The sequence below is a fragment of the Sturnira hondurensis genome, unplaced genomic scaffold (genome assembly GCF_014824575.4).
Source record: "Sturnira hondurensis isolate 20B ecotype Veracruz unplaced genomic scaffold, ASM1482457v3 Scaffold0005252, whole genome shotgun sequence".
Taxonomy (NCBI): domain Eukaryota; kingdom Metazoa; phylum Chordata; class Mammalia; order Chiroptera; family Phyllostomidae; genus Sturnira; species Sturnira hondurensis.
The window spans coordinates 4,606,060-4,630,842 of NW_028077883.1; the positions used below are offsets into that span (position 1 = coordinate 4,606,060).

At 43.8% G+C, this 24,783-nt stretch overlaps 1 long non-coding RNA gene across 1 annotated transcript; it reads right to left on the reverse strand.

The window, feature by feature from the left end:
* Positions 1 to 15,495: 15,495 nt before the first annotated feature.
* On the reverse strand, positions 15,496 to 19,726 carry LOC118987326 (uncharacterized). Its single transcript, XR_005066543.1, has 2 exons — positions 19,644 to 19,726; positions 15,496 to 15,823 (listed from the first exon to the last, which is right to left on the reverse strand). It is a non-coding gene; the product is annotated as an uncharacterized LOC118987326 (long non-coding RNA).
* Between the last annotated feature and the right edge of the window lie 5,057 nt (positions 19,727 to 24,783).

A 24,783-nucleotide genomic window follows, 5' to 3' on the forward strand; every position in this document is an offset into this window, starting at 1 on the left:
CGTTTTCACCTGCTATGTAGACAGTCTCACATCACGGTAGTGTGAGACTCCCATGGGAAGAGTTGAGAGCAAACCCCACTCAGGTAGCACAGGGCATCAAATCGTTTATCCTATGTTGAACCTAAAAGACACTTAACTCTTGACATTAATATTCCTAAGGAGCATATGTCTCCCTTGCTACATTTCCCACACAACTGACATGTAGTTGGAATGGGGGGATTTTGATGGTTGTTTAATTAATACTGATAACTGAAGTACTCTTACAAATGAGAGAAAAACTTAATAACACATTTCAGTCATTCACTCAAAATATAACAAGAATCGTATATAACTTTAAACCAGAAGGTAGGAGGGAATGTGCCTGAATTGTGATGCTTTTAATTTTTGTACTGTATGGTTTCTACCACTAATGAAATGGAAGCAACTGCTTGTTTATTTAGGAAACCAAGCAGCAGTCTGAATTCTTAGAGAACCCAGAATCAGAAAATATCCTACCGCTTTTTCCTCTGCGTCCTTTTTAGAAGCTAGCCCCAAATGATACGTTTTTCACTGGCTCCTGTTAAGCCATGTTTTTGTGTATATGTGTGTCCAATCATCAGAGAGCAAACCAAGTCAGAACTTGCTAACACTGCTATGAAAGTTAACTTTGGGTACACAAGGGGGGGGACCCAAAATCTTGACTTTATTTACAAAAAAACTGTGTGTTTTTTCTTAGGTGGTTAAACTTCAGTCACCTTCAGAGTAATCCCCATTTGATGCAGGACACTCATCCAGATGTTTCTTCCACTTCTCCAAGCAGTTTATGAACTCATCATCATAAACTCATCAATTTTGATGCCTTTTAGTGCTTCTGCTGCCTTTCAGTTTTACTTCCTCCACATTGTCAAGAGTCTGTTTGAGGACTTTTATCATTGAGGAAACAAACAAAAAAATACAATTGCTCAGCGTGAGATCGGGTGAATAAGGAGGGTTGGGCCATTTTGGGGTTCCTGTCATTTTTGCTCAAAAACTGCTGAACACTCAGCATGGTGTCGGCAGGTGTGTGCATAAATCACCCATCATGAAATGGGCAAATGCGTTGAGTCTTCAAAAAAATTCACTGGACCTGAATGCAGCCTCTCACAATAGCGCCATATGGTCCACTGATACAGATGGGCTCCTTGAACACTCCCCTAGCGCGGAAAACCTGTTCTAAAAGGGGCCCACCCTCCAGAAGATAATTCCAGGGTTTTGGGGGGTCCCTCCTTGTACTTGTTATAAGGAATCAGGAACCTTGAACAGCCAGAGTAAGAATTTTTAACAAAAACCCATTCCTATGTATCCTGCTTTGTGCCGACTATTATGGCAAATGAGTTTTGGAGGGTTATACCTGGTAAGTTATGTTTGAAGATCTTCTTCTGAAGATTTCTCTGGTTGAATAGAAACCCTTCTACAAAAAGCCAGTGGGCTCTTGAACCCAAAGACAATGTCTCTTTGAGTGCCTTAAGTCTCTGCTTGAACTCCAAGTTCCTATTGGGTGAAAAACAACTTTCAAGTAACATCCAAGGTCTGTGTTATTGGCAACTTAAGACACAAAGTATTTTATTTTTAAACTTTTAACATTTGAAAACAAGAGCCTAGGTTAAATAATGCAATTCTTCCCAAATGGAATGTGCTCATTTGCGGCTCAGTTTTTCTGCCGAAACATTACTGCTCTGATGACCTGTGACTGGGCGGATCGATCAGTCACGGTAACACTCCTGTTATCCTTGGTGAGGGTTTAAAACATTCTAGACGAGGTGGATTTGTGAGTCTTATGCAGGCATTTCCATTCTGAGAGTCTCCCGAGAGGCATATCCCACACGCAGGAATCCATCTTCATCATTCTCACTTTTCTATACCAGAAATCGCCATGGAAACATGCAGCCGTTCAGTGTCCCTTCACCAACAGGAAGAAGGCTTGATTAGCATTCAGCTGTATGTCTTTCAAATTATTCTGATTGATTACTCCTGTGGACATGATCTGGTCCAGGGAGCTCAGTTTTATCCAGTACAGGGAGCTGCTTCTCACCCTTGTACCTGTCTATGGTCCCTGGGATTTTAGTAGAATGCTGTTCTTGGGTCTGTCCGTCACCTTCTACTCTGTGGAAAATGTGAAGCTGTTTGAAAATCTTTTCCCACCACAGGAGAGGTAGAGTGAGCTGGTGCAAGATTGGTGGAGGTGGCAGCTGTGACTCAGGCAACAGTGATGTCCTTTGTCCCCAGCCCCAACTCCACAGCTGGGTCAACTGGAATGAACTTTTTATTATGTGACAGTGACCCAAAAGGTGACAGACTTGCCGGAGGTGTCTTCCAGTCCTGGCCTGGAATGGGTCCAGGGGCAGGTTTGAGGGGGAGAAGGGAGAAGGAAAACCATTGCACCCTGCTTGCCCTTATCAAGCCCATCTCCTTCAGTAAACCAGCCACTACAGGACCAGGAGGATTTGGGGACTGCGTGGTCACCTGGCAAACAAGATGGGTCTCTGTGGTCACCATTTATCTCATGTGAGGGTTTAGGACAAATTCCATAGCAGGAGACAGCATGGGTCCGGGGAGAGGCTTTACTGGGAGGAGGGAAAATTACTGGGCTGGGCCACTAAGGGGAGGGAGGACAGGAGGTGTCTGCTCTCCCGTCACCCCACAGACAGGAGTCCTGGGCGGGGCCTCTGTAGGGTATGCAGCATGGCCCACCTTCCGCTGGAAGGAACTGCCCCTTGGTACGCAAGGGAGGAAAAAGTTTCCCTGGCCCCTCTTAGGGTCCCTGGCTCGGTCTGAAAATCAGACTGTCAAAAACAGATTAGGAACATGTAAATTTACTTAATATAAATTGGATGTAGCAGTGAAGACTTCACAAGGAAATGAGGACCCAAAGAAACAAACCTGAGTATTTTTGTTCTGGGTTTGGTGACAAGTGGGCAGCCATGGAGAAATAAGAGAGGTTAAGGAGCGTGAGGTAAGCACAGTAACCTGGGGGAAGCGAAGCAAGACCTGTTGGTCAGGATTCTCCTTGATGTCACTGGGTCTGGGGAGGTGAGGGTGTTCCTTCCGGGGACAGGGAGGGCACTTCTCCAGGGGAAAGAAGAGGGTGGGGAAGGTCAGCGTGACTTCCTGCCTCTGCTATTTTTAAACCCCTCTAGCTTAAAAAAAAAAAAGACTCAGTACTCCAAGGTGCCATACTTTGGGGTCGCGTGTCCTGAATCCCATCCATATCCTTCTTTGTGTAGAGCAGGTGTGAGAAAGCAGCCAGCCGCAAAGGGAGGCAGGACACACTGGAAGGCTGGTGTTCACGGAACTTGCCTGGGAATGCCAGCTGTCCACCATGGGGAGACCTGGGGCCCTTGAAAAGCTACCCGAGTTGGGAGGAAGGAGTGGGAGGCAGGACTGCCCCCCCACCCCCTCCACCCCGAGAGCAGCTGGTGTGAGTACAGCCTCTTCTGCTAAGAAGGAGCCTCCCATCCCCACTGGCTCACTGTCCTGGCTCTTCTGATCCCTGCATCGTGACCCAGGGGTGAGACCAGAGGAGGAAGCAGGGCTAAAACACACCTTTCAGGCCAGGACAATTGGACATCTAAAGGAGGAGGGGGCAGGGAGCAGGTAAGAGAAGGGGGAAGTTCGTGGAAAACACTTGAAGGTATTGATGTGAAAAAGCTTCCACTATTTCCCTGAGGCACAGACAAATGAGAATGCATTGAATACCTGCCAAGCTTGAATAATTTCATCAGCTATTCTCTGACAAAATGGATTAGAAAATAAACACCTACCAATTTATTTAAGAGAATTTTAAAAAATCTGCCCTTTTGCCCTTACCCCAGAATAATGGAAAAGGAAGCCAATCATTTCAGCGCCCATCCCAGTTTTGACTGTGAGTCAGTTCAGTCCACTGTGCCCACTGACTGAGCCTTTGGCACCTCGGGGCAGTGGGTGACCTCCGGTCTAAAGCCCTGCATCCAGAAATGCTGTGTGAACAAGATTATTCACCACAGTAGTTTTAAAAAAATAAGTAATCGCAAATAACTGAAAATGAGTATCGCAAGGGATGTCATCCCATAAATTATGTCACACAATTCCCTGGAACATAATGCAATTATAATAATAATGCTTTTTTATATGCTGATACATGACATTCACAATTCAGTGTTAGATTTTTTAAAAATTGGCATTGTTAGCCAAATAGTGTCTATTCTATACTATTATTTGTGTGAAAAAAGGTTGTGGTGAGAGCGTATATTGTACAGGCAAGAGCATTTCTGGAACGATGTACGAGAAACTAGTAACATTGATTGACTTCAGGAAGAAGCGCTAGGTGGCTGGGAGCAGAAGTGAGAGGTATTGCACTGAAATATAGTTCATGTCTTTTGAATGATGTGAATGTATTATACATTCTGAAAAAAATATGGCTTAACAACAGCATATAAAACTTTAGGTTTGCTGCCTCTTTCAGACAGCGTCTTTCTGCATTTGCTGGTGGCCTTTTGTCAAAATTTCTGCTATGCCGTTTTTCTGGACACTTTTCTTCCAGGCAGTACAGTGTACTTTTCTTTTTTTGAGTGTATGGGTTTGGTGTCAGAGGGACTCAGGTTGGGAGCTGGCCCTGCCACCCTCTGGCAGTGGGAATTCAGGCAAGCCGCTTTATTGGAACCCCAGAATGTCCCCACACGTTCCCAATGTGGCATCTAGCCTCCCCCAGAATGACTGATCCACGAGAACTTGAGTGCCTTAATTTAATGCCCCACTGCCCATCATCACTCCCACCTGGCTCTGCTCTTCAGAAGCCAGTCACTGATCCAGGCAGAACACCAGGGGCAGAACACTAGGTTTTTCCTGAACAGAGGAATAGCAACAAAAGTTGTGAACATTTTTTAAAACTGTCATAAAAAACATAACCATACAATTTATCATTCAAACTCAGGCACTTTAAAAGTGGTGTTATTAATCATCGAGTCTGGCCGGTAAAACTGGGATGGTCCTGGACAAACCAGGACGTATTGTCACTGAGTTATCTGTCTTCCCAACACCTCTCATGGAGATGAATCCCAGACCAAGATGTGTTTGCAAATGCCTATTACAAATTGATGCCCAAACACTCACTCATGTGTCTTGCTCTGCAAGCTGAGTGAAATTCTAGCTTCCTGCTCATCTAGGAACTCCAACAAGCACTTTGCCTGGAAGACTATTTCCCAGACAAAATGAGAGAGCGTTCGAACCGAAGATCGGCTAAGTTTCTAATTGCATTAGGCAAACGAATCTTCTTACGTGTAGAAATGCAGGACAGAAATATAAATCTGGGAGTCTTTCCCAAGGTTGCCAGGCTCCCCAGATTGCTCATCATTTCCCTGTTGAAAAGGTCTTATACTATCCCTTAAGAATCCCACTGTGTGCAGGTTCAGAGAGCAATTTTTGAAGCTCTTGCAGAAATGTCATCCAGGGTGTGGCGCGTTCTATGTATCATCTACCTTTGAAGTGTGGATTTACGATTAGAATACTTCAGGAGTTGACAAACGTCTCCTTGGAGATGGACAAAAACTAATTTAAACAGACATCTGCACACCACACTACTTCTGCTGAGGTGCTCAAAAGTAAATTTCAGACAATATGCAAAACTCAATCACTGGGCCCCTCAGCAGCCCTCAGTTTTTAACAATTCTATTAAAAACTATAATTTCAAGGGGAAAATAAAGTTACAGATAGGAGAGATTCAGACTGGTAGTAACACATATTACGTATTTTCTTGAATAGCGTGTTGCTTTAAAATCTAGACAGAGCAAACCCGGAACGGGATCACCCCTGGTTTTTCTCGCTAGGGACCACCTCTCCTTGGACCTACCAGCACCTACCATCAGCAGTGCCTCTGTCGTTCGTTTCTTTCTTTCTTTTTTATTGTTGTTCACATACAGTTGTCTCCATCCAGCCACCCACTCCGGCAGAGAAGCTGTTGCCCAGCCCTCTCCCAACCCTTGGTCCTGGTTCCCCGTAATATCGCAGCAGCGGCAGCAGCAGCAGCGTGGGCCCAACCCTCCTGATGGTGTCGTGTCCGCCTCCTGTTGCTAAAATCCAGTGCTGAGGGAGAAACGTTTTTTAGACACTTCATCTGGTATTCAAGGTGTGCCATAATTTGGCCAAGCACTATCCTGTAGAAAAATAATATTAGCCACATGTGTAAGTTAAAATGCCTAGCAGTCACATTACAAGAGGAAAGAAGAAATAGGTGGAGTTCATTTTAGTAATATATTTTATTCAATCTAGTATATCCCGAAGGGGTTCAGAGTCTGCCACCCCAAAATATGTGAGGATGGCATAAGGATTATTTTGGCTGACGGCAGTTGAAAAGAAGCAGACAGAAGAAAAACTCACTGCCTTCTCCCATTCTCTCAGGGTGGGCAGAAGGGTTAATCACTGGATACAACTCTAGGCTCTTTCTTGCTCAAATAACCCTTCTCTTTTGTTATTTTCTCCATCCATATATTTGTCTTCCCACAAGTTGTTGTCCCCAGAAGCTTAACGTCCTTTTCCTTTGTCTTGTTACTTCTCTACAAATTTATTGTTCTTTGTTAAGATATTCCATAAGTCCAAGTTTGAGTTACTCATCACTGAGTAATCCTGGTTATGAGCAATACATGCATTCATAAAATTCTGTTTGTTTTTCTCTATTTTAATTGTTTTTAAAGATTTAATTTATTTATTTTTAGAGAGAGGGGAAGGAAAAGAAAGAGAGGGAGAGAAATATCAGTGTGTGGTTGCCCCTCATGTGCTCCCTGCTGTGTACCTGGCCTGCAACCTAGGCATGTGCCCTGACTGGGAATCGAACTGGTGACCCTTTGGTTTGAAGCCCTCACTCAATCCACTGAGCTATACCAGCCAGGGCTGTTTTTCTCTTGTGAATCTGCCTTTTGTCAATCTAATTTTTAGGGTTTCCATCAATGAACCTAAGGTCAATAGAAAAGAATGGAATTTTTATTCCTTCCCTACAATCCAAATATGATTTCAACATGTAAGCACTATAAAAAATCCATAAGATATTACATTTTTAAATTAAGTGTTCAAATCTGGTGTGTATTTTACATTTACAGCAATTTGACATTTACAGCAAATTTCTGTTTGGATTAGACACATTTGAAACGCCCAGTAGCCAGCCACCTGTGGCTAGAGGCCACTGTATTGGAGAAGACAGACCAGTTCTACAAGACCTTGAGCTCTTAAATTCCTGTCCCCCACGACACCTGTTCTTCCTGAAAATACTCTGAGGTTATTTGCTTCTTAGCTTGACTGGAATTGTTCCCTTTTCTTGGAAATTCCTTTGTCAGATAGGCAAAGGAATGATTGGCCATGCCTTACCATCTCAAATGAGGACAAAGCTTTTCCACCCGGCCCAGCTGGGCTCGCTCATTTATCTTACTGTGTCAGAGGTGATTGTTGTCTTCATCTTTATTGTTTTATGGAGACTTATTTTTATTTCACTTCTCAGGCCGACCAGATTGCACTGCATGTACTAGGTACTCAGAAGAGATCTGTTGTTTGGAAGTAGCCTGCTCTGGATTCACTGCAAAGGCAAGGAACTTGTCTATTTAAAATGAAGCCACCAATAGCTAGTGAAACATCTGCATGGCAATATGTTTCCTACCCACAGGGAAACCAGAAGCCTGCTCACTGAGTCACTCCACATCCAAGCAACCATTAATTATATGGAAATTGCTCACATTCCATGGCAATTGAAGAAAGTCCTCGCCATTCAGTTGATCACTATATTTAATTTAGCTATAATCACTTTAAGGCTGTTCAGGGCCCACCCCGTCCCTTTTGGTATGTTGTCTATTATTACCTTAGCTAGAATATTCTTTGTCATGTCTTAGATACCTCCCAGTTAGTTTACATCAGGCATTGAGGATTACTGAAAGGAAATGGAAAGAAAGTAACTGCTTTGACTACATATTTATGAAGTGCCCACTCGCGTCTCCCTGGTCCCGTGTGATCCCCCAAAAAGATGTCTGCCTGCCCTGGAAGCAGCGGAGCAGCACTGGAGCACTGGATTTCCTCCTCGGAGCTCGCTCCCCCCCTTCTGCTCGTTTCTGCGGCGGTGAGGCTGCGAAAAACACCAACTTGCCTTCCTTACAGTGAGGTCTGGGGGCTGAGGTTACTTGAGTTTCTTCCACAAAGAATGTAAAATATTACTCCATACCAAAGACTATTTCCTGACACTATCTACAGTGTTATTTCACATAGGTGTTTGCTCTGTGCTTATTTCCCAACAGAAAGGAAGCCCTGTGGGTCTGACCTACCCTGAGCCACACCCTCTGGACTCCCTTTCTTGTCTAGAGACTGGCTTCTCATTCACCTCTACAGCTAGTTTTGCTGAATGTGGGGACCCTCAAGTAAAACGAGATCACTTCATGTGAAAAATTTGATCTTTGGCGTGAAAACCCCTGGCTTAACCAACCATGCCCCATGAGATACCAGGCAAGTTAATAAACTTCTCTGAACTTTGTTTCTTTGTGGGTGATATTATTTAGCTCATGAAGTCATGGTGAGGTTTAGATGAGATAAGATATAACACCTGAAGTGCCTGGTGCAGGGCAAATGCCAAACACATAGGACAGACAACTTACCAAACAGGAAGTACCTACGGTGCCTTTTCACGTGCCTTTTCACGTGGGCTACAGTCCAGACCCTATGCTGGCTTTTCCCGCATGACTTTTTCATGATCCACATACAGGAAGATTGCGGCTGTACGCTGGGGCAGACAGGTGAGGCTGCCCACGGCCGAGGATGAGCAGCCCAGGGGCCCTGGCCAGTCTCTTGACATCCTTGGAACATATCTGCGAAGGGGAGCAGCATGTTCCACCTCAAAACATGCCTCTTTGGCAGAAGGAATACTTTGAGCTGATTGTTTTGAGATGCTCTGAAAACAGAGTAGAAGTTACCCATTTATAAGGGAAATTTACGTTAGAATGTGAGTCCATAACAGGAAGAGAGCTATTACCAGAGATAATTTCTCACCTGAGAGACTTATCTATAATGCAATCTTTATTTACCAAATATTTCCTCTTCTTACCTTCCTATGAATTGACGTCTCCCTTTGAAGTCCCAGACCTTAGCTTGGGACGCTGTGTAAGCCTCAATTGTCTGGCTGCCTTCTGAGTCTCATATCTTTGTGGGGCTCCCATAATTAATAAATTCAATTGATTTAAAATTTTAATTAATTTCATTAACTTAATTAAATACAATTTAAATTGTTTAATTTTCTTCTGCTAATCTGTTTTTATTACAAAAGAGTCTCAGCCACAAACCTAGAAGCATCAAGAAAAATGATTTCCTCTCCCCTACATTTGGCATACTACCGGCACTCCCTGGAATATCAGTTGGAAGTTTTATTATACAATAACAGTCCCGCCCAATACACAGGAGGAAGTTGAAGACTGGAAAAGTTAAGGCTGCATAACTCCTAAGTACCTTGTGAACACTGGTGCTATTGTGAATAAGGAATGGTGCTGAGGTTTAGTTTTCAATAATCCTGGAAATATTTACTCAAACCAGCATATGCTTATTATAATATTTGTGCATTATCTTTTCATTAAAAACTTTACTTTGAGGCAATTGTAGATTCATATGCAGCTATAAGAAACAATACGGAGAGCAAGAGAGAGGTCTCGTGTACCCTGTATCCATTTTTCCCCAGTGGGGACACCTCACAAAACCGCGGCGCAGCGGCGCAACCAGGACAGCCACGCCGATGCAGCAAGCCATTTCCGTCAACAGCGTGATCCTTCCGGTTGCCATTTTGTAGCTGCACCTACTTCCCTCCTTCTCTCCCACCTTGACCTCTGGCAACCACTAACCCATTCTCCATTTCTGTGATTGTGTCATTTCAGGAATACTTTATAAATGGAATCGTATGGGTTTCTTGTGGCCTCAGCCTGTGGTAGTTTATAGTCAGAGCTATAACGTGAGTGGAGGGCGTGTTAGAGGCTGGCAGGTTGTGAAGTTCAAGAAGTGGGCAAGGGCCAGATCACATATGCCATATGTAATAATTTGGACACTATTCCATAGACTGTGGAAAGCTGTTTCAAGATTTTAATTAGAAATTGACGATTTCAGGTGTGTGAGCTCACTCTGGCCGCTATGTGCTGGATCAGTCTAGGATGGGAGCAGGACAAACAATCAGTACATCATGTCAGTAGTGCATGGGAAAGACTGCAAAGAGCTAACCTAAGCAGTGGCAGGAAGAGGAGGAGGACACACACAGAGAAGATAGGAAGAGAAAGTGTGACAGTGAGGGCTGAAAGCCAGGACTCTGGCTGGGGTGACTGGCTGGGGAGGAGAGCCATTTGCCAGGACAAGCAAAGGACAAGGTCAGGTGTAAGAGGATGATTCAGTTTTCAAATACTCATTTCAAGGTACTTGCAGGCCATCTGTGGATGACGTCCAGGAATACATGTGGGACAAGAGCGCTAAAGAGAAGTTGATCTTCTGCCCACATGTTAGAGGTAGTGGAATCAATCCCCAGAGACAGAGAGGCCTGCAGAGGCTGGGGACAGACACAAAGAGAAGACAAGGAGTCAGACAAATTCCTTCCCTTTTATTTATTTTCTTACCTTCAAATTAAGTATAGTAATAACCATCAAGCATACATCATATTTCCAGGGCAGGGGAGAAAGAATGCAAGACAAGGCTTAACACATTGTAGAATTTTGTAAATTCAAGGTATTACTACTCCAATAAATATAACCTTAAAACAGAATTATAATGAAATACTAGCAAGTTTTTAGCTCTTTTTATTTTTATTTCTTAGCACCAAGCACTTTTAAAACATTTCTCAAAGCGTGTAAGTCATGCTCCTATTTTTGAAGACCTCAGAGGGGGAGACGTACAATTACAGCGATATTCTGAGTGGTTGTTTAGACATAAACAGCAGCTTCTACATCTAGAATCTTACAATTAGGGCAAGTCCTCAGCCAAGCTCCAGAATGAGCAGGATGGGACCGCAAAAAGCAGAAGGATCAGACCCTTCTGATTGAAAAAGTTTAAAAGCAACATCCAAATGTAGCTTTTCTTCCTCTGGGCATTCATCTCTGAGTTTTCCATTTGCACGCTGCTCTGAATGCTTTCTGCCAACACAAAGTTGAGTGAAGGAGAGCCCTCTCGCAATTCAGAACATGCATAATCAGATTCAGTAATCTATCCTTCCCTCTATTTTTAGCACCATCCCCAGCCTCCAGATGGAAGGGATTTATTTCCTTCATTTTAAATATTTTTCATTATTAATAGGATTCACGAACCCTATAGTGAAAGCACAGAGAGGACTCCAAATTGGCTATTAAAGAAAATGCACAGAAGAAAATGCACTGCAAAAAAGTCAATGCTAAACCATAATATACTCTATGTATCTGAGAAATAAAATCACAGACTTGCAAACTCTCAAGAGAATTCACAAATTCCATCAAATCTACACATGTATTTATCAAGCTGTTTCCCTCTTACTAGACTGAAGGAAACTGGAGTCACTGATTCAAATTCTTCCCGTCACATTGATTAATAAATGCTTTCATTCATGTAGCCAGTGTCTCTCCGGTGAGGACTGTTAAGCATGTCACTGTAGGTGAGGCACGGAGCTTGGGGGGGTGGGCAGAGGAGCGCTGGGAGAGGAAGAGCTCGAAATATTTAGTCTGGCGCCTACCAGTGATTTAATAGAATCTTGACGGTGATGTTATCAAAATCTTTCCACATTTTCCAAGAATTCCATATTAACTAAGGGTCTCAGGAAACCACAGACATAGGAACTGTGGATACTCCATATTTGCTGATTTTTTTTAGATGAGGTATCTATGGTGAATTAACTTATTTATCACTGCTTAATTTCAAAGAGGGCGTGAGCTGGTGGCTAAGGGTCCCAGGTTTGAGTTGAATAAAGGAGACCTGTGCAAATACAGTAATGAATCCTACATAACCAGATGCTGTGCCAAGACTACATTTCCCCAGGGGGAAAAACCTGAGTATTACTGCACAAAGTCATTCTGTGTCATTCTGAAGCGTTGCTGAAGGTAGTTGTACCCCACGCCAAGGCATTCAGTGAGTAGGGCTGGTTTGTGGCTTAATCATGAATGACATTCAGTGAGATAAATGTGTCCTCCAGGAAGGTCCCATCCACCTCTGGGCCATGTGCCCACCTTTCATCTAGGCTTCATCTGTGTTGAGAAGAATTACTCTCAGTGACCGGCGAGCTTAGTGGTGCTGATTGGTGCTAAGTGATGCTTAGTCTGATCAGCTCCCTGTGTGAAGGAGCAAAGTGATGCCCCACCATGTGGTACGGCAGAGTGGGTGGGGTAGGAAGGGAAATCATGGTGAGGCTGGTGTGGGGAATCAATGTGAACAAACAGACCTTTTGGAGGTCAGGGGGCAGAAAATAGTGTTGGAGACAGGGAAAGGTAGAGAAAGGAAGCAACCTAAGAGTGGTTCTAGAACCATGCACAGAAATGCATGGCTGAAATGCATGCCCTCAAACCATGCACTGAAATGCATGGCTTCTTATTGCTTCTAAATCAAGAATGGGTTTTGTAGGGTGCTGGCTCTTCATCTGTCCATATACGCGAGGAATACCAGCCAGTTTTATCATGCATTCAACACATATTTATTGTGCACCTGCTATGCGTCAGGTTGTTCCAGGAGCTGGAGAGCCAGGACTGAACAACTCAAGGAGCTCATATTCTGGGGTGGGGTGTGGGTGGGAGGATAAGCATTCTAAAGAGTAAAAAGTTAGCAGCCCTGTAGCACTGACCACCCCTGTGCCCTCACCCCAAGTGGTCACCATTTCACATGCCTGCATGTCCTTGCTCTGCCTGCATAGGGCCATTGGCATGACAAGCCACTCATTCTTGACTCCACACTGTCCTCACTCACCTTATTCATCCTCATGTCTGACTTTTTGCCCCATTCACTCCTATGCATTGTCTACAGCTGAGGCACACAATGAGCAGTTTTTAGGATTTAACCAAGACCCGAGGCCTGCTGTTCCACCCCCTACTTTCCATTTTGGTGGACTTCCTGGCACAGCCATACCACCTGCTCAGCCCTTGGTGCGCTACAAGCCCCCACCTTTTGTACATGCCCCTCCCAGTGTTTGCTTGTGTATATACCCTTCTCTGCACCAGCCGTTCTAACTGACCAATAGATGACTCCCAACACACTCCCCACTCTGTGCTGAGAAGCAACAGTATCTGTCCTCCTTCCCGTTCACAGTGGGCAATGATACGCCTACAGGCCCCAGCAGGGGCGATGCCTGCCCATGACGCCCCCAGACATCCCTCAGCCCTGCTGGAGCTATTCTCATGGACAACTGCCCTTTTAAAGACCAGAAAAACCAGCTCTCTGGGACTGGGCCTCCACACCCTAAGGAGCGTGGAGGAGTGAAAGTGAAAGTCCCCAGCCTCTGCACTTGAGCATGAACCTACTGGAACTTGAGCTAGGACACTTATGAAGCACTTCTCTGTCACTCTTCTAATTTGCTATTATCATCTGAGGATGTGGTTTCGGCACGCATCATCATAAGCATACAAGCATCTTTAATATTTGTGTGCAAGAACATTTTACCCCAAGGTAGAAGTAAGTGGTTGGTGTTAGTTGATGAGCAGCTCTGTGTAGCCATGCCAAACAGATGGTAACTCCTAAGAGGAAAAGGTTTGCTGCCTCCCCCTCTTCAGGGGACAGGTATTGTGGCTTGTCTTGGGTCTCACTTCTTCCCTCTTCCTTCCTTTTCTTCCCCACTCAATAATTAAGGTCGTTTGCTAGTTCTGCAGGAGAGTGTGGGACTCTGGCGAGTTCCTCTGTGACAAGAGAATCAGACCCTCCCGGCACTTTGATGTCCTGGGAAGATCAGACATAGCTTCGTGGACTAGGAAAAGGCGTCATGCAAAGCAATAGAACAAAGAAATGCAAATAAAACATCATAGGGCTATGGATTCTAGAAGGGCCCGGAATAGAGAGGCACTATAGAGATGGTAATGAAAGAAGGCTTGCTGGAAACAGACCCTCCAAGACACTGGCTATGGGGCCTGCTGGTGGTGAGCACCACATCGCTCGCCAGATAGAAGGAAAACTGGCCAGGGGGGCTGGGAAAAGCCCAATGTGTGCGGCAGGCTTCAGACAGCCATTAGCATTCCCCTGCCCACAGAGGAGCTCCACTTGAAGTTCCCACCTGACCAAACACACTTTCTGCGTAATGAGAGCTGAGCCAACCCTTGGGGGAAAACCCCTGAAGGTCTCCTTGGCAGCTACACTGCCGTTTGCAGCATGTCACATCCCCATCTGGATCATCTTCTTTCTTAAATTTCAACTATCACAATGGAAGGAAATGACATTTAATTTAAGGTGTAACTGACCTCTGATCCATGTTCTTTCTTCCAAACTGGGTAACAGAGGTGTTGGTATATCTCAGACAACAAATAGTATTTAAGTTGACCTAATACTTTTCTGAATAAACAACTGAGATCATCATAAAATAGGTCATTTAAATAAAACTGACAAATTTATTTTACCCGCTTGTGCATTATGTATGTACTTTAAATGCATTCGCTCTCCTTTCCCCCAAAGAATAGAAACATCATTTTTTCAATTTGTTGTCTAAATTTTAGAGGCATATTGACTACATATTAGTGTTAACAGATTTATTCTCAAATTTCCTACAGGAAGTCACTTGGAGATGCATCCTACGTTCACTCTTGTTGCATTATCAAAAGTAGACACTAAGTTTACCTAAGGTGGGTTGATGCTATGAAATCGTATGACTCAGGGATCAGAACTACTGGGCTGCCATCCCATTCTCAGATTCCCAGAAGTCTGTAATTAATTCCCCAAAGCTTGTCTTGGGTGTATACCATTAGGGTTTGTCTGGACAACAAAGAGTTTAAGGAACCTTCAGGGTGAATAGCGACACTGGAGGTATTTGATTCTTACCCAGCTAATAACTTTGTTTCTGAGAGGTAACACCCAAGCTGCAACAGCCGCAAGGAAAATGGAACGGGCGCCTATGGCCCAGGGTTACAATGACTGCTGGGAAGTGTATATCCCTGTGCTCAAAGGCCTAAAGGATCACAGCACAGCAATTCTTTCCCATGCAGGCTGAGGTTCCTCAAAACACCCAGGCCGCAGTCTTTGTGGAAGAATCTGAAACCTTATACAGAAAAAAATAGGAAACCTTGGCAGACCCGGGTTATACATACGTTTAGGGAAGTGCCTATATTCTTAGGTTTACTAAAATATACCAACAAATACAGACCTTGAAATAGAAATATTCATATTGTTTTACTCATTTTACATGAATAGTATGAGTAATGTACAGTTAATTTCCATCTATTGATCTTTGTTCACTGGAACTTGGACTGGCTATCCCTCTCCCCTCTCACCATTTCATCATTAGAGGTGTCTGATTAGTGTTACTTTGTTATAGATGATCTATCTGTTCAAAAGGAGAATCTTTTTTTTTTAATCTGGGTGGGTCTGTTCTTAACTGTACACTATACTCCATTTGAAATGCACTCTGCTTCAAAAAACATGCAGCTGCTGCAGGCTGTCATCAGGAACCGTGGCCTTTCCACTGGTCACCTCCTTCTATCCTTAGTCCTGGGATTTTCTTCCTCATGGTTGCGAGATGGCCGCTGTGTCTGCAGCATCGAGACCACGCACGAGGCTGGAAGGAGGAAGAGCAACACGGAAAGGCGACGTTCTTTTCTTCTGGTGGCCGTTCACAGGGAGGGAAGTCTGGAGGGATGTTCTCCCACATCTCGTTGGTGTCACATCACACCCTCAGCTGAAAAGGAACCTAGGAAGGCAAGAATTTTAACTGATGATATTTCTGCTCTAAGCAAATGAGCATTGTGTTAGTTTGCAAGGAGTAAGTGAACTCCAGTACATAGCTACTGATATTTGCCACAAATATTGTTCTGAACGTGTAACTGTGAGGTGGTTGGCTGCTACCTCCTACTTGCCATTGCCTCTGGCATCTTCATTCGCACAGTCCCTCAGGCTTCGTTCTTAGGCTGAAGCCACTTTCAATGAACTTCTCTTATGTTTCCGGTATTCCGCTACAAAATTATCTTCCTTTCCTGCCAACGCTCTCTACCTTCTTTTGTCCATGCCAATTACTTCGTTTCCTCCCTCTCCCTGTTTTCTGAGTACCCCTGACAAAAGCTGCTCCTGATTCAAAATTCTTCTGTTAGCCAAAACATACTCGGAAATAAGTTCATGTTTATCCTCTTCTAAGTCTCTCATTAAATATCAGACATAAATCAGATTTTTAAAATTCTACACCTATAATACTGATGTGAGCTTGCTGACAAGAGGGGCTGTGCTCAGGTACGCCTTTGGTTATTGATTGAAGGGACTCAAAAGAGGCATCACTGTGCCAAAGAGGCAGAGTCCTAGTCCAAACCAGGAAGGTCTAAGTGGAGAATCTGACTCTGGCAGGAGCAAAGGAGGGTGGAGATTGGAAAATATCTGCCTTTGCATCATTTGTAAGCATGCTGCAATACTTTGCTGATTTTCTGATGAAATTGTGACAAGAGAGTATACGTATCAAGTGCCCCATCTGCTGCGAGCACTTGCTGGGGGCAGGAAGGAGTGGGTGGCGGAGATGTTGCAGTGGACAGCCAGACCCAGCCAGGAACATACAGAAATGAAAATGTGGAGTCAGCACAGAAGAACCTCTCAGCCACGCACAGCAGTGGGGGCAGGCTGGGAGAATCCCAAAGAACTCCGCTCCTAAGAGCAGGCTCACATACCCCCGCTGGACAGCTAGGGACCCGAGGATGTGACTGTGTGAGACAGACTCCCTTCTTGGGAGACTCAGGCTGTTTTTTGGCAGCAAGACTGATTTTTAATTCAGACCACCTTTCTTCCTGCACAACTCTAACAGAGGTACAGTTTAATAAAGTGCTTATTTAAACATGTAAGGGTTTTCTACACTGCCTAGAACTTCTCTGGGTAGGGACCTTGAACATGAATCTCTGGCACCCTGTTGGAACATAAACAGATGTAATAACTGGACAAGAGAAATAGCAAGGAAAGAGAGAGGCCGAGATGCTGGGGGTGGGCTCCATCGTTCTCAAATAGGACAGATCACCACTGACGAAGGGAAAGAAGCTGTGCCTGGCAGGTGCATGAGCAGGGACAGCCCACTGGAAAAGCACTGGAGCGAAGGTGAAACAACACCGAGCTAACACACTGGACACGGACATGCTGAGTCTTCAAGATCCATTATCTTACTATAAGAAAGTCTACTTACAATTTTACATTCAACATGTACTTTTGCGGCTTAGTTATTACATTTGTTTGATAGCAACAAGGGCTTTTTGTGTCATTCCTTAACATGCATGATGTTCTGTCCAAGCCAGTAAAACAGTTTAAAATGAAGGGCAAAGAGATGCCCTCGTTGGGTTTCGGTCACATTTAGAGGAGGGCAGTGGGCTTTGCGTTGAGGTGCTTGCTCTTGGGACATAAGCGCCAGATCTCTGGAAGGCTGTGCTGATGTTTGGGAATTGAACCCTGGTCCTTAACCTGATGGCCACTAGCGTCCTTTTATTCTCAGATTATGTTCTTACATCATGTATTACAAAACCCTGAAAGAGAATAAAACTCTTAAGATAGTTTTAACTATAAAATCAAATGTAATTAGTACTTACTATAATACTGAATTAATAAGAACACAGTAAAAGTGTAGCTGTTATTCAAAGATATTCAAGAAATAAGGACATTTCACTTGGCAACAACTATATTTATGTCATCAGTTCTTAGGCCTTCTTATTTCAGTGTGTAAGTGAGAAGACCTAAAACCACAAAATCTCCTTTGCTCTCTTCGCCATTTGTAGGATACGTTATCTGAATTCACTAGAAATTCCCAAGACTTTTCTGCTAAAATATACTCATTGGGTCGTAATTTAATCAGATTATCTTTTATACAGAGGACTATCATTGATGGAATTGAGATTTTTTCAAAAAACAGTTCCTGTGCCCTTAGTTTTTTGTTTGTTATTTCTACATGAAATCTCCAGTGGAAAATCCCCATGAAAAGAGTCACACAATTGTTGCAAATACGTTGTCACATCAGTCATGATGGCCACTTCTTCGTTCTCTAAAACCTTCTCCAAGAAAAGGAAAGTTATTTCAGCATGCTTTATCCCAAGTCGAAATTTATTTATAGAAGCAAACAATTTGTCTCTGACCATACCATGTTCTTGTTAGATCAATATTAAGATGAAGTGTGTTCATTTTTATGTTGGGTATAGCTACTGACTATGCTAGGTGAAGAACAAATTTTCTATTTTTTAAAAGATTTTATTTATTTATCTTAAGAGGGGAAGGGAAGGAGAGAGGGAAAGAAATATCAATGTATGGTTGCCTCTCATGTGTCCCCTGCTGGGAACTGGCCTGCAACCCAGGCATGTTTGGGAATCAAACCACGATCCTCTGGTTCACAGGCCCGCGCTCAATCCACTGAGCTACACCAGCCAGGGCCGAAATTTTCTATTTTTTTAATTGTCAACTAAAATATTACTTTGGCTGTAAATAAACAGACTTTTATTTCTCATGGCTTTCAAAAATAAACATAACAAGGCTACAAATTTCAATAATACTACAACCAAAATTTGTTCCCCTTGACCTCCAGTGCTGGGGAAAACTGGGTGAAATCTTAGTTCTAATGAATAAAGAAAACCATGCCTTCAGATAATGCTGAGCTTTGGGGAAAAAGACAAAAACAAACAAACAGCCTCCCAGATCTCTTATAAGGCATGCCCCCCTGACTTACATCCAAGATGGCTTCTATGGATATAGGGGAACAGGTGTGGTTTTCATGGTTCCTGGGTTGAGGGGAAGAGTCTTGGGCACAGTAGATGGATAACGGACCTAGTTCACCTGGTTAGTTCTTGCCTAGCTGGTATTTGTGGCTCAATTCTGTGGCTACTATGTAAAAAGGCTGCAAAAGTCCCTGTCTGTGCTGGCTTGCCACCTGCACCCTCCCCTCCATTCTCCACACAGGTTTTGACTTTCTTCACTTCCTTCGGGACGTCTTCAGGGCTGATGGTTAGGGACCATTAGTGCAGTCCCTGAGAGCTGCTCCCCGGTCTTCCCGTGGTTAGAGTATGGGCTTATCCATGGGACTTGTGGCTTCTGTCATCTGGCCTCTTCTTGATGGACTTAGCCCCATTCTCATTCTTCAGGGGCTCAGAAATGTCTATTTCTTAGTTCTTGGCCAGGTAGCTTTTTCTGTAACCCCCTCTACTAAGCACACATCCCCACTACAGCAGCCCCCAGTGGGACGTTCTCCACCCCAGACTTGGAGACTGCAGGATCCAATGTCACATGGGAACCACAGTCTCCTCCTGACCTTCTGCACCAGCGATGTGGGTGCTCTCTAGGTTGGGCAAACAGTCTGGACCAATCCTTCCCAGAGTCTCAAGTGGAGAGTTGGGCAAGAACCCCTTCCCCCTCTACTTGAGTTTTCCTCACTCTTCTAAGCTGAGGGGGTGGCGAGGGTTGGGGGGACATTTCATCCCCACACTTTGCCTTTTTTTGGTCTTCCTTCTCCATCTTGCTTCCCTCTTCCCAACATTCCCTACAAGAAAAATAGGTGGGTTATCTTTTACTTTGTGAGGTTGTATCTTTTTCCAAGATCTGTAGCAGCAGGTCTGGGAGCCTTGTCATCACAGAAAGCAAACGTTTCTTCTCTAGCCCAGTCCACAGAGGCCCTCCGTACGCTGGATCCTGCAGGCTGGGGCTGAGACACATTAAAGAAGAGAGAGAAGGGTATTTGGAAAATCCTCTCTCAAGGCAATGGTCTGACTTGGAAGCCTTTTTTTTCCCTTCATAATCTTATTTCTTACTCCATAACCTGAATGATATGAATGTTTTGCATCTCTCTTAGTATAAATCCCAATTTCTACCACTGTACACCCCCCATCCATTCAATTCCTCAGGATAATTGGGTAAATACTACCTTCTCAAGAGAGACAAAAGAAAGAAGCACTTTACTAATTTTCATAATTTTACCCCGTTACAAAATAAACATGCTGCTATGGGCAATTCTAGTGTATGTGAAAATGAATGATGTATAAAAATCATGAAACATGCAAAGATCTGGTTTTTATCTCCTGGGGGAATTTTTGTCCCTATATAAAAAAGGAGCATTCTTTGTTTTTGCAGAGAAACCTGTGCCAAGTGGATGACAGCACACTAGACGAAGAGCTACTCCTCCCTGTGTGCAGGCAGCTAGCTTGAAGTTTTACCGAGCACAGCAGGGCGTACCAGCAGGACGAATTGACTCACATACGCGAAGTGTTGTTTGTGGTTCAAAATGAACTCTGGGGTCAGACTGAACACATCAACTCCTTTCACAGTTAAGTGAAGCCGTTCACAAAAGCGGGATTCATCCAATTCCCTTCCTGGGTAACTACGACAGCTGACCGCAGCCACAGCTATCATGTGGCTTGTCAAACTGGTAGCTACTCCAAGAGGAATAGGTTTTGCCCAGATTGGTGTGGCTCAGTGGGTTTGGCATCATCCCACACGCAGACCAAAGGGTCACCTGTTTGACTGCTCAACCTGGTCAGAGCCCAAGACTGAAGTGCAGGTCAGGTCCCTGGTGGGGGGTGTGCAAGAGTCAACCGATTGATGTTTCTCTACCTCATTCTCCCTCCCTTCCCCTCTCTCTAAAAGTAAAATATATAAAATCTTTAAAAGAAGAGGAATAGGTTTTGCAGTCTCTAGCAAATCTCATCATTAGACAAAGAAACATTCTGAAGCTTCTTTGGTACATCTCCTTTCAATACGATTTTCTGAAAAACATGTTAATGGACAGAAATTTACCCAAGGCAGAAGCTTCTTTCCCTTGGCACATGAACTTGCCACTTAATAGGATGTTTGTATCCAAAGCTTCTCAAGTCAAACTCACATGTCTTCGGGGTTTGCTATGATAAAACCACTGTATTGTACATGCACGATAACAAGGTGTATATTCTCACATTTTAAAAAATTGTTTCAGACAGTTTGAGTGTTTGGAATTACAGGGTACGGAAGACACCACAGTTGTTGAGTTCCACCCTCTCCAATACACAAGTTGAATAAAACATCTGGTTCTGGTTCTACTAGTGTCTACATAACACAGAATACAAATTTAAGAAGATACAGAATTTTGTTATGGGATAAACTGCAATCAACAAATTAGCAGTTAATGGCTAACTGCTCAAGCCAATTTACCTCTTCTGCCGGCAAGCCATTATTCACACATGGATCGAGAAATACCCCACTATGTGGCAAGGCAGGTGAAGCCACAACAGAACAGCCCTATGTGAGTTAACTCACCAGCACACGATTACTGGCAATTGCTTTTCTATATTTTAATTAACAGCAGAGAGGTGTGCTTGACTTGGGGACATTGGTGAATTGGGAACTTGCAAGATGTGTGACTGGCAAATCCATGTTCTTGATAGTGAAATCAGGTATGCCTCCCTCTTGCAGAAAGGGAGTGCCAGCAAATAACCTCCAGTGTACAGGATTAAAATGTAACAGGCAACACCAAGACAGAGCGTAAATTTTAAGTGCATCACCCCAGGTGACATGTGGAAATGTCATAAACCAAAACCTCTGAGTATGTACCTGGCTACCTTATTAAATTTTATTTCCCAACAATTATTCAACAATTCTTTATTGTCGAGACCACACTTTGTGTGGAGAAAGGGTGAAGAATGAGGGATGCTGGTGGCAGTACCAGTTCAGGTCTCAGTCCTTCATACCCCAAAACAGTATGCATCCAGTGAACCAACACTCAGTATTCAAGAAACATGTGGTGTGACTTCAGAATGCTCCTGGAGGTCTTAGCTCTCGTCCCCAGCAGTCATTCAAAGTATTCGCTAGAGAGAGCATTCTCCCTAAGGTGAGCTCTGGCTAGCAGTTTTCTTAACCTTATTGTGTCCAACAACGTTTTGGTACCCCTTATATGCGGGTGCCTCTGCCAGATGCCCAGTGGACCTTCTCCTGAATCTGGCTCTGAAAACACCTAGACCCTAGGTAGGCACATTTTCTCCTTGACCTGGGTGGCCACGTTAATAGGGTTTATTAAGAAAAAAATGTGGAAAACCATTGCACAGAAGGCTAGAAACCCTTTTAACTGATAAGCCCTGCGACTATGGTGAGTGTGAGGAGATATGAGGCTCATACAATCACAGAATCAGGGAATCATACATAAGAAATGGATATAGAGAGCTGCCTTTTTCCTTTTCTCTTTCCTCCCCTTCCCTCCTTCTCTCCTTTTTTTGGTGATATAAAGCAGATGCCTCTGTAACTTGTGATTCATGGAGACTGAGCAAAATGTTAATGGCATTTAAATCACTTACATTAACAAATGAGATTCGTGGGCTCCATCTTCCTTCCTAAGAAGTAAAACTCCAGTTATGCAGGGTGAAGGTAGCGTTAAACCTTGAGAACAAGAATGTAAGAAACTGGAGCAGAGGTCCTTCGAATTTCCTGTGTTTCAGCACAGATCTGATCTAACTGGTTCAAGTATACTACTTAGTAACAGTAAGAGAATGACTAAGTTCTCACATGTCTCAGAGACTACGCGAAGGACCTTACAGGCACACTCATGACATTGCTCATTTCTAGTTTAGAGGAGAAAAGTGAGGCTCAACATTTCAGCTTAGATCCCTTAGCTGGTAAGAGGCAAACCTAGTATTCACACCCCCAAAACAGTTCCTAATCTTGGTCACATTAGTACATTGGGATAATTAAGGCTACTTGCAAAATAATTATTAAATCAATAAATAGCTGGGAGGTTCCTGGCATCTGGCACTAGATACTGAACCACACAGAGAATCTATTTTTAACTCGCTTTCCTTGAACGTCTTCCCTTCAGACTCAGTTGTAGTTACTGTCCATTTCACATCTCCCCCAAACTATGGAAGGAAACTCACTTAATATCCTCTCCCACTGTTGTATTCTTCTTTTAAGCTACTAGACTGTGTACTGTCCACTGCCCTGTACCTGTCCCTATCACATTTTAAAAAATCAGACAGAGAAGGGAGTTGTTTTTTTCTGCATTCTCTTTTAGAATTTTACACCACGCATACGTATTAACTCTTCAAAAAGTAAAAACATTTAAAAACTCAGGTAAAGGCATGTTGAAAACACTCATGCCTTACTGCATCTCATCAAGGATATGATTTTCATGTCACATTTCTGAGATCTACCCTTGAAATAAAATATAGGTATTTTAGGGTTGGTAAGTTCCTTAGTAGTTAGGCTTGTTTTAACAGACCTAGCCTAGCATTGAAGGGGATATATTTTCATCCAGAAAGCATCTGCGCTATAGAGTATCACCAACACATACATATCTCTGGAAACACTAACACACACACGCACGCATGCAGATTCCCCAACCGTGGCCAGTTTTGAGAAGACTTGCTATTTAGCACAGAGACAAACTTCTTTCCTAAATCAAGGCATAGTTGATTTCTATGGGCAAGTTTAAAGAGAACGTTTTTACTTGCCCATCAGAAAGTAACACCATCACTCCAGGAACTCTTACTAGGAAAACTACCAGTGTCTCTTTCTGGTTCTCCGAATTTCTCAGGCTTTGGCTCTGAAGGCTGTTAGCCCGTTCTGTCTCTTCCTGCTCAAGCTCCTCTTCTGGTTTGTGCCCAAGAGTACAGAACCAGGCCTGTTCAAAGTTAGGATTTAAAGAACACACGAGCACAAAAAAATCAAATTTTAACCTGATACGGATGTAGCTGTTAGTTACTCTTCTGCTTGTATGCCCTTTATTCTAAGTTTCCTGATGGCTCAGTCACACGCAACGCTGGCCCATAATCAGTACTTGGTAAACACATTCATTCAGTGAATGACTTAATCTGTTTGCGGTATCTAGGGCAAATAAATGTTAACGCTCCAACAGTGGATGACATCCAACTTCAGCCACTCCCCATCTTTCAGAAAAGGAAGCTAACAAGGGCCTGGGTGGTTGGGAGCAGCTGGGGTGTCAAAGTTGTTCGGGAGGAAGGGAGGCAAGGGCCACAGGGTTAGGAGCCCCTCCCTACAGGGGCAAGGCCGTTCTGAGCATTTTGGGTCAGATAACCATTCACACAACTGACATTTATGACTACAGATTGGGTCCAAGCCCTCATTCTGGCCATTGGAAGAAGTGCAAAGATACAGTCTGAGTCCCTGCCTTCTTAGAAGGGGCAATCTATTTACTAAAAGATAGGAGGTTTATCTAGATGGTTCTAACAAGCACCGTGAAGGTACAGAGAGGAATGGTAAAAATTCTCTGGAGGCATTTGAATGGAGCCGGGAGAGTAGGAAGACGGGGACAGGTGGAGATAGGGAACATGTGGGGGGTACAGAGACAGAGCCTAAAAGGGACACATCATCGCGGGGGTCAATGTGCAGTGGAGAGGCTGCTGGCTATGCCATCCTGAAGCACATCTCTCCACCAGAGAGCAAAGGGACCCCAGCTCCCCGTGACTCAGTGTCTCCCAGGAATGAACAACACTGGAGGTGAGGAAATAGTGTAATTAGCTCCCCACAGACTTCTCTGAGAGTGAACTGTCACGATGATCTAACAGGGAAGACACGTCAGTTTTAGTATGGTGCAGGGGACCATCTCAGATTCGAGAAAACATCTTCAATTCATTACAAGGAATTTCGTGTCTCCCTGGGCAGTCAGGCAGCTCTTCTAACGTTGGAGCAGTTAGAGAAAACTGAAAACGGAGTCCTTTGTTTGTTTTTCAACTT